The sequence below is a fragment of the Podarcis bocagei genome, assembly GCF_964188305.1.
Source record: "Podarcis bocagei genome assembly, chromosome: 1".
Classification (NCBI taxonomy): domain Eukaryota; kingdom Metazoa; phylum Chordata; class Lepidosauria; order Squamata; family Lacertidae; genus Podarcis; species Podarcis bocagei.
In genome coordinates this window covers 43,988,627-43,994,733 of record NC_138125.1, presented here as the reverse complement: position 1 = coordinate 43,994,733, position 6,107 = coordinate 43,988,627, and the positions used below count along the sequence as shown (strand labels likewise).

General features: G+C 48.3%; 1 long non-coding RNA gene across 1 annotated transcript; it reads right to left on the bottom strand.

Moving 5' to 3' along the window:
- Nucleotides 1–5,045: 5,045 nt before the first annotated feature.
- Nucleotides 5,046–5,960, bottom strand: LOC308593748. Its single transcript, XR_014011046.1, has 3 exons — nucleotides 5,770–5,960; nucleotides 5,572–5,659; nucleotides 5,046–5,454 (listed from the first exon to the last, which is right to left on the bottom strand). It is a non-coding gene; the product is annotated as an uncharacterized lncRNA (long non-coding RNA).
- Between the last annotated feature and the right edge of the window lie 147 nt (nucleotides 5,961–6,107).

The following is a 6,107-nucleotide window of genomic DNA, read 5'->3' as shown; positions in this document are numbered from 1 at the left end:
GAATTTGAAGTCAACCCTGTTTAGGGAAGTTTTTAATGTTTGATCGTGTTTTTAATATTCTGTTGGGAGCCGCCCAGCGTGGCTGGGGAAACCCAGCCAGGTGGGCAGGGTAGAAGTAATAAATTATTAGAAATTATTATTATTTTCCTGGTGTATGAAAAGTAAGTTTCTCTGTCTCCCTCTCTGCCGCTGCTGCACCTTCCTGCAGGCCGACCCGCTGCTTCGAACCCACCCAGGATCCTGGGGCAGGAAAGGGGCATCGAGGTGAAGGGAAAATGTAGGGCTGCAGTTTTGAGGGGCGAGGGAGCAGGCATCATGGTGCAGGAGCAAAGTGTGAGCTTGGCAGGTTTCAGGCTCTTAAGGTTAACTCAAAGGAAGACAGAAGCAGGGCTTGCTCTCTTTCTTTTGAGTAACCCTTTATCAAGTGCAAGAGGTCAGCTGCAGAGCACGTGAAGTGGACGCCTGCCCCTTGAGCATGTGCAGAGCGTGCTTCTACCGGCGGCAATGCTGTACATTTAGGATGGAGGTCAAGGCGTTCAGACGGCATTTTGCACTACTCACATGTGGTCTCTACAAACCAGACTCTTTCCCCACAGTTTTAGTGTGATCTGCTGCAATGGGGGCCATGGTTGTAGCCAAGAAGTGAACTGGCAAGCCGTGCAGCTGTTTTAAAACAGGAGTTATTGTGGGTTCTAAATGGAACCCCATCTAGTAATTTGGCTTCTGCGTCTTTGAACAGTTAAGTTTCTAAGTCATCTTCTGTTGATGGCCAGGGAAAGAATATAGATACTGTATTTGAAGGAAAATTCCCTGGGTGCCAAAATTGAAGTTTGGGGCAAGTACTCTGGTGAGAGAACCCCAGCAGAGATTTAAAATCACAAAGTACTCAGTAAAGTAAAGCATGGAAATGTAGGCTGCTAGACCTTTAAAATATACTCTTGTGAGCTCCAACACTTCCCTCTTCCCTTAGCATAAAAAAACACACCACACATTTGGTAAGTTAAAAATGGTTTACTTACAAACTTCAAATATCTGGTTCATGTGCTTTTCCATATAACATTCAGCAGAGGTTGCACAGGCAGTAAAATTTGGTTTAGTTAGAGTGGTGAAAGTTCTTAAACTATTAGTACAGGAACTCAAGAAAGGCTTGTGAGAGCCATGCTCACATGTTGAGCTTCTCTGGTAGACTAGGAAGGAACAGTAGGCTAAATAGCTAAGCATGGCAGGACAGCTTACTCTATGGTCTTAACCCCTTTGTGCATTAATTAGACTTACGCATGTTGGTTATAGCAGAGTGGTTATCCCAGATCTTCAAGGAAAGCCCATGTACAGCACATTCCAATAATCCAATCTGTAAATTACATGAGTTTGGAGCACAACCACCAAGTAATCTCTGCCCAAAAGCGGCTAGAACTGGAAGCAGGCACTCCTAGCCACCAAGACCACCTGAGCCTCCAGTAACAACGCTGAATCCAGGAGTACCCTTATGCAACGAACCTCTTCCTACGGGGGTTTGATCTGGCCCGGAAGGAGACAATCTCCCCACCTCTGGGGCCCAAGAAATTGGAGCAAGTAGCAACATGTTTTATCAGTATTCAGCTTGAATTTGTATTGACCCATATCTAGCCCCTTTCCACTTCAAACAGCAGCCTAGCATGCTTCAAGCATATCTCTTCTATCTTTTCTAAGCTAGCCTTTTAACCAGGAAGTTGTAAGAAGCAATACAGTGGTACCCCGCAAGACGAATGCCTCGCAAGACGGAAAACCCGCAAGATGAAAGGGTTTTCTGTTTTGGAGGCGCTTCGCAAGACGAATTTCCCTATGGGCTTGCATCGCAAGACGAAAGCCCATAGGGAAATGCTGGCGGTCGGGAGCAAAGACTTTCGCCCACAGCCGGCCTTCAGAAGAGGACCTCTTCCGAAGGCCGGCGGGGAGCAAAAGTCTTTGCTCCCCCCCGCCTGCCTTCCCCCCCCCCGCCTGCCCCGGGCGATCTTAAAATGCTGGCGGGCGGGAGCGAAGCGTTCGCTGCCGACCCCCAGCATTTTAAAATCTCCAAGGGACAGCAGAGAAGTCTCTGTCCCGGGGAGATTTTAAAATGCTGGGGGTCGGGAGCGAAGCGCTGCCGACCCACAGCATTTTAAAATCTCCCCGTGTCCCGGGGAGGTTTTAAAATGCTGGGGGTCGGGAGCGAAGCGCTGCCGAACCCCAGCATTTTAAAATCTCCCCGTGTCCTGCCTTCCCCCCCCCCCCGCCTGCCCCGGGCGATCTTAAAATGCTGGCGGGCGGGAGCGAAGCGTTCGCTGCCGACCCCCAGCATTTTAAAATCTCCAAGGGACAGCAGAGAAGTCTCTGTCCCGGGGAGATTTTAAAATGCTGGGGTTCGGGAGCGAAGCGTTAGCTGCCGACCCCCAGCATTTTAAAATCTCCCCCTGTCCCGGGAAGGTTTTAAAATGCTGGGGGTCGGGAGCGAAGCGCTGCCGACCCCCAGCATTTTAAAATCTCCCCGTGTCCCGGGGAGGTTTTAAAATGCTGGGGGTCGGGAGCGAAGCGCTGCCGACCCCCAGCATTTTAAAATCTCCCCGTGTCCCGGGAAGGTTTTAAAATGCTGGGGGTCGGGAGCGAAGCGCTGCCGACCCCCAGCATTTTAAAATCTCCCCGTGTCCCGGGGAGGTTTTAAAATGCTGGGGGTCGAGAGCGAAGCGCTGCCGACCCCCAGCATTTTAAAACGCTGTTCCGAAGGGGGGGCGGGGACACCTGCCCCAGCCGCCCCACTTCGGAAAGCTGTTCCGAAGTGGGGAGGGGGGGCGGGGACACCTGCCCCAGCCGCCCCACTTCGGAAAGCTGTTCCGAAGTGGGGCGGGGGGGCGGGGACACCTGCCCCAGCCGCCCCACTTCGGAAAGCTGTTCCGAAGTGGGGCGGGGGGGCGGGGACACCTGCCCCAGCCGCCCCACTTCGGAAAGCTGTTCCGAAGTGGGGAGGGGGCGGGGACACCTGCCCCAGCCGCCCCACTTCGGAAAGCTGTTCCGAAGTGGGGAGGGGGGGCGGGGACACCCGCCCCAGCCGCCCCACTTCGGAAAGCTGTTCCGAAGTGGGGAGGGGGGGCGGGGACACCCGCCCCAGCCGCCCCAGCCGCCCCACTTCGGAAAGCTGTTCCGAAGTGGGGAGGGGGGGCGGGGACACCTGCCCCAGCCGCCCCACTTCGGAAAGCTGTTCCGAAGTGGGGAGGGGGGCGGGGACACCTGCCCCAGCCGCCCCACTTCGGAAAGCTGTTCCGAAGTGGGGCGGGGGGGGGGCGGGGACACCTGCCCCAGCCGCCCCACTTCGGAAAGCTGTTCCGAAGTGGGGCGGGGGGCGGGAACACCTTCTGAAGGCGGGCAGGGGGCGAAAGTCTTTGTCCCCCCTGCCTGCCTTCCCAGGGGCTTTTAAATCGCCCCGGACAGCGGAGAAGTCCTCCGCTGTCCGGGGCGATTTTAAAATGCCGCCCGCCAGCATTTTAAGATCGCCCCGGACAGCGGAGAAGTCCTCCGCTGTCCCAGGGTTTTTTAAAATGCTGGGGGTGGGAAGAAAAGCCCTTGTCCCCCCCCCCCAGCCTTCAGAAGAGGTCCGGGGACAGACTGTCCCCGGACCTGGTCTGAAGGCGGTTTCCCTAGGAACGCATTAATTGATTTTCAATGCATTCCTATGGGAAACCGTGCATCGCAAGACGAAAAAACCGCAAGACGAAGAGACTTGCGGAACGAATTAATTTCGTCTTGCGAGGCACCACTGTACTTGGTTCTGTTCACTTATACGGATGACTTTATAACTGCTCAATGATGATCAGACCTATATGTTAAATTACATCTTTATCCAGTCTGAAAAGGTAAGAGAAATGCTTTTGATTCATTCTAATTTAATGGATTTGTGGTGTCACACTAAGCTTCTACTGTATATTTTAGAAAGTTGTTTGTTCACCATGCATTTGGATACCTCTAAAGATATTACGGCCATTTTTTTATGCTAGTTCCTGAGATCAAGAAGCAGGTTTTCATCTATGCTTGGATACAATTGGATGCCATTTTGAATCAAGACTGAACCTTTAAAAACTGCACCATTTAAACCACCAATTTCAAAACTGCCGATTTTTTTATTGTTGTTTCTTAGAATTCCCAAGCAAAGCTGGGTCCAAGGCTTCTAGTTCACAGTATAGGGAAAAGTTTGGGTTTTCTTTGGCAACAGCAATATGTATGTTGGAAAGAACTTCAGATGCTTTATGAGAGAGGACTGGTTTTCTTTTGACTTTAGGCTCTTTCACACATTGTAACATTCTACATGGTGATATATAGAAGGAAAGTACTATATTACATGTTTATGACATCTCTCATCTGTAGAGCCAATTTGCTGGCATGAAACATGGTGATTTCTACGCAGATGTGTACTCTGTCTAGGAACATTGCAGTGTATAAAGTGAATCTGAGAGAAACAACACCTGCCTGCTACTGAATTGCTAACTACAAACTCTAAAAAGGATTTAACTTGGATTTCTGGAATTTTCTGAAGTCAGCGTTTTATCCAAAGGCTGCTTCATATGTTCATCTCTTTGGCTACCGCCACATGTCCAGGGCTCTTACAGAGCTGCAATAACTTTTAAATGCCTCCCTATGTGAGTCTGCTAAATAGTGTGGGAAACACAAAACCCAGTACTGCCAACCCCAGAGAAATGCAATAACTGGTTTGATACTTTGTTCTCCAGCAGAACTCCATGGTATTTAAGCATTCTCATGGCTACAGGGATCTCAACCACGTGTCTGGTTTTCGGTGACACCACTTTCAAAAACAAAAATGTTTTTGAAGCAAGCACAACTTGGTATTCTATTTTGTGTTTATGTTCTCCTATGTCTGATTGTACATTTTATTATCTTTTCCCTAAGTCAATTAATCACCTTCCTTTTAACCAGTTAATTGTCTGATTGAGTAATTTTAATTAAATTTTGCATATCACCCAAACTTCATTGTAGGTGCTTTTTTGAGTTATTGAAGTGCGAGGCAACATAAAACAAACAAATCAGAAAGAAATGCTGTCTTTACTGTTTTGATTTCCTATTACAGCAAAACACCAAACTGAAATAGCCATATCTGGCTGACCATCCTATACACAATGAGTAAGAATAATTCAGCTGAGTGCAATTTACTTCTCAGTTGACATACAGTGGATTCCACTGTAAAATACACAAAATGACTTTGTCTTCAGACCTCTTTTAAAACACACCTATTCGTGTTAAAGGGCTGAATTGTGATCAGGAAAGATGCTTTCATATAGCCAAAAATCTGCCTTTGCTCCTGGATCCCATGTGTGCTTTCTTTTTCCGCAGTGCCTCCACTTGTGAATGACTGGGCAGAGAGTTTCCTTGTCAGCCTCCGAGAATTTCTTCGTTCTTTTTAATCTCTCATGAGAAATGCACAGTGGAGCACTCCTGTCATATCAGAGTTAGAATGAATGAGATAAGGATTCTAAAGCACTCTGTAGAATTCTTGTGCTGTATACATGATTAATAACAATGAAGTGACTGGGCATTTTGGAGTGGATTTACCTTAGTTAGTGAATTTCCTTATTTCCCCTTGAATGTTCAGAGAGCAGCGATTAATATTAATGTGCAATTAGAGAACTGGAAACAAAAGCTGGAAATGGAAAGCATGCCATTAAAAAATTGTAATAGACTCCAGTCTGAAGTGCGAGTCTATAACCTCCCCAACAGGCATTCCCGCCCTCCTGCATAATCAGCACTTACTATAAAAGGCATCTCCACATTCAGAACAATTCTTACGTAGATCCTAATTAGAGAGGAGCTCAGTCATTGCCTGTGTGACTTCTCTGGCTATCTATCAAAGCCTGTTATTTTTAAATAAGGGGTCTTCCTGCTCCAGAGTTTCTGCTCCTACCCGCTCCCAAGAATGAAGCTCTACTGCTGAATTTATAACATTACATTACATGCATTCCCATGGCAACAGACTGTGATGTTGCAAAAAGAGAATTATGACTTCACTACAGGTGCTGCCACAAAGAGAAGCTGGGTTACCCAGGAGGAAGTAAATATTCAGAAAGAACATCTGATGCAACAGGGAAGGG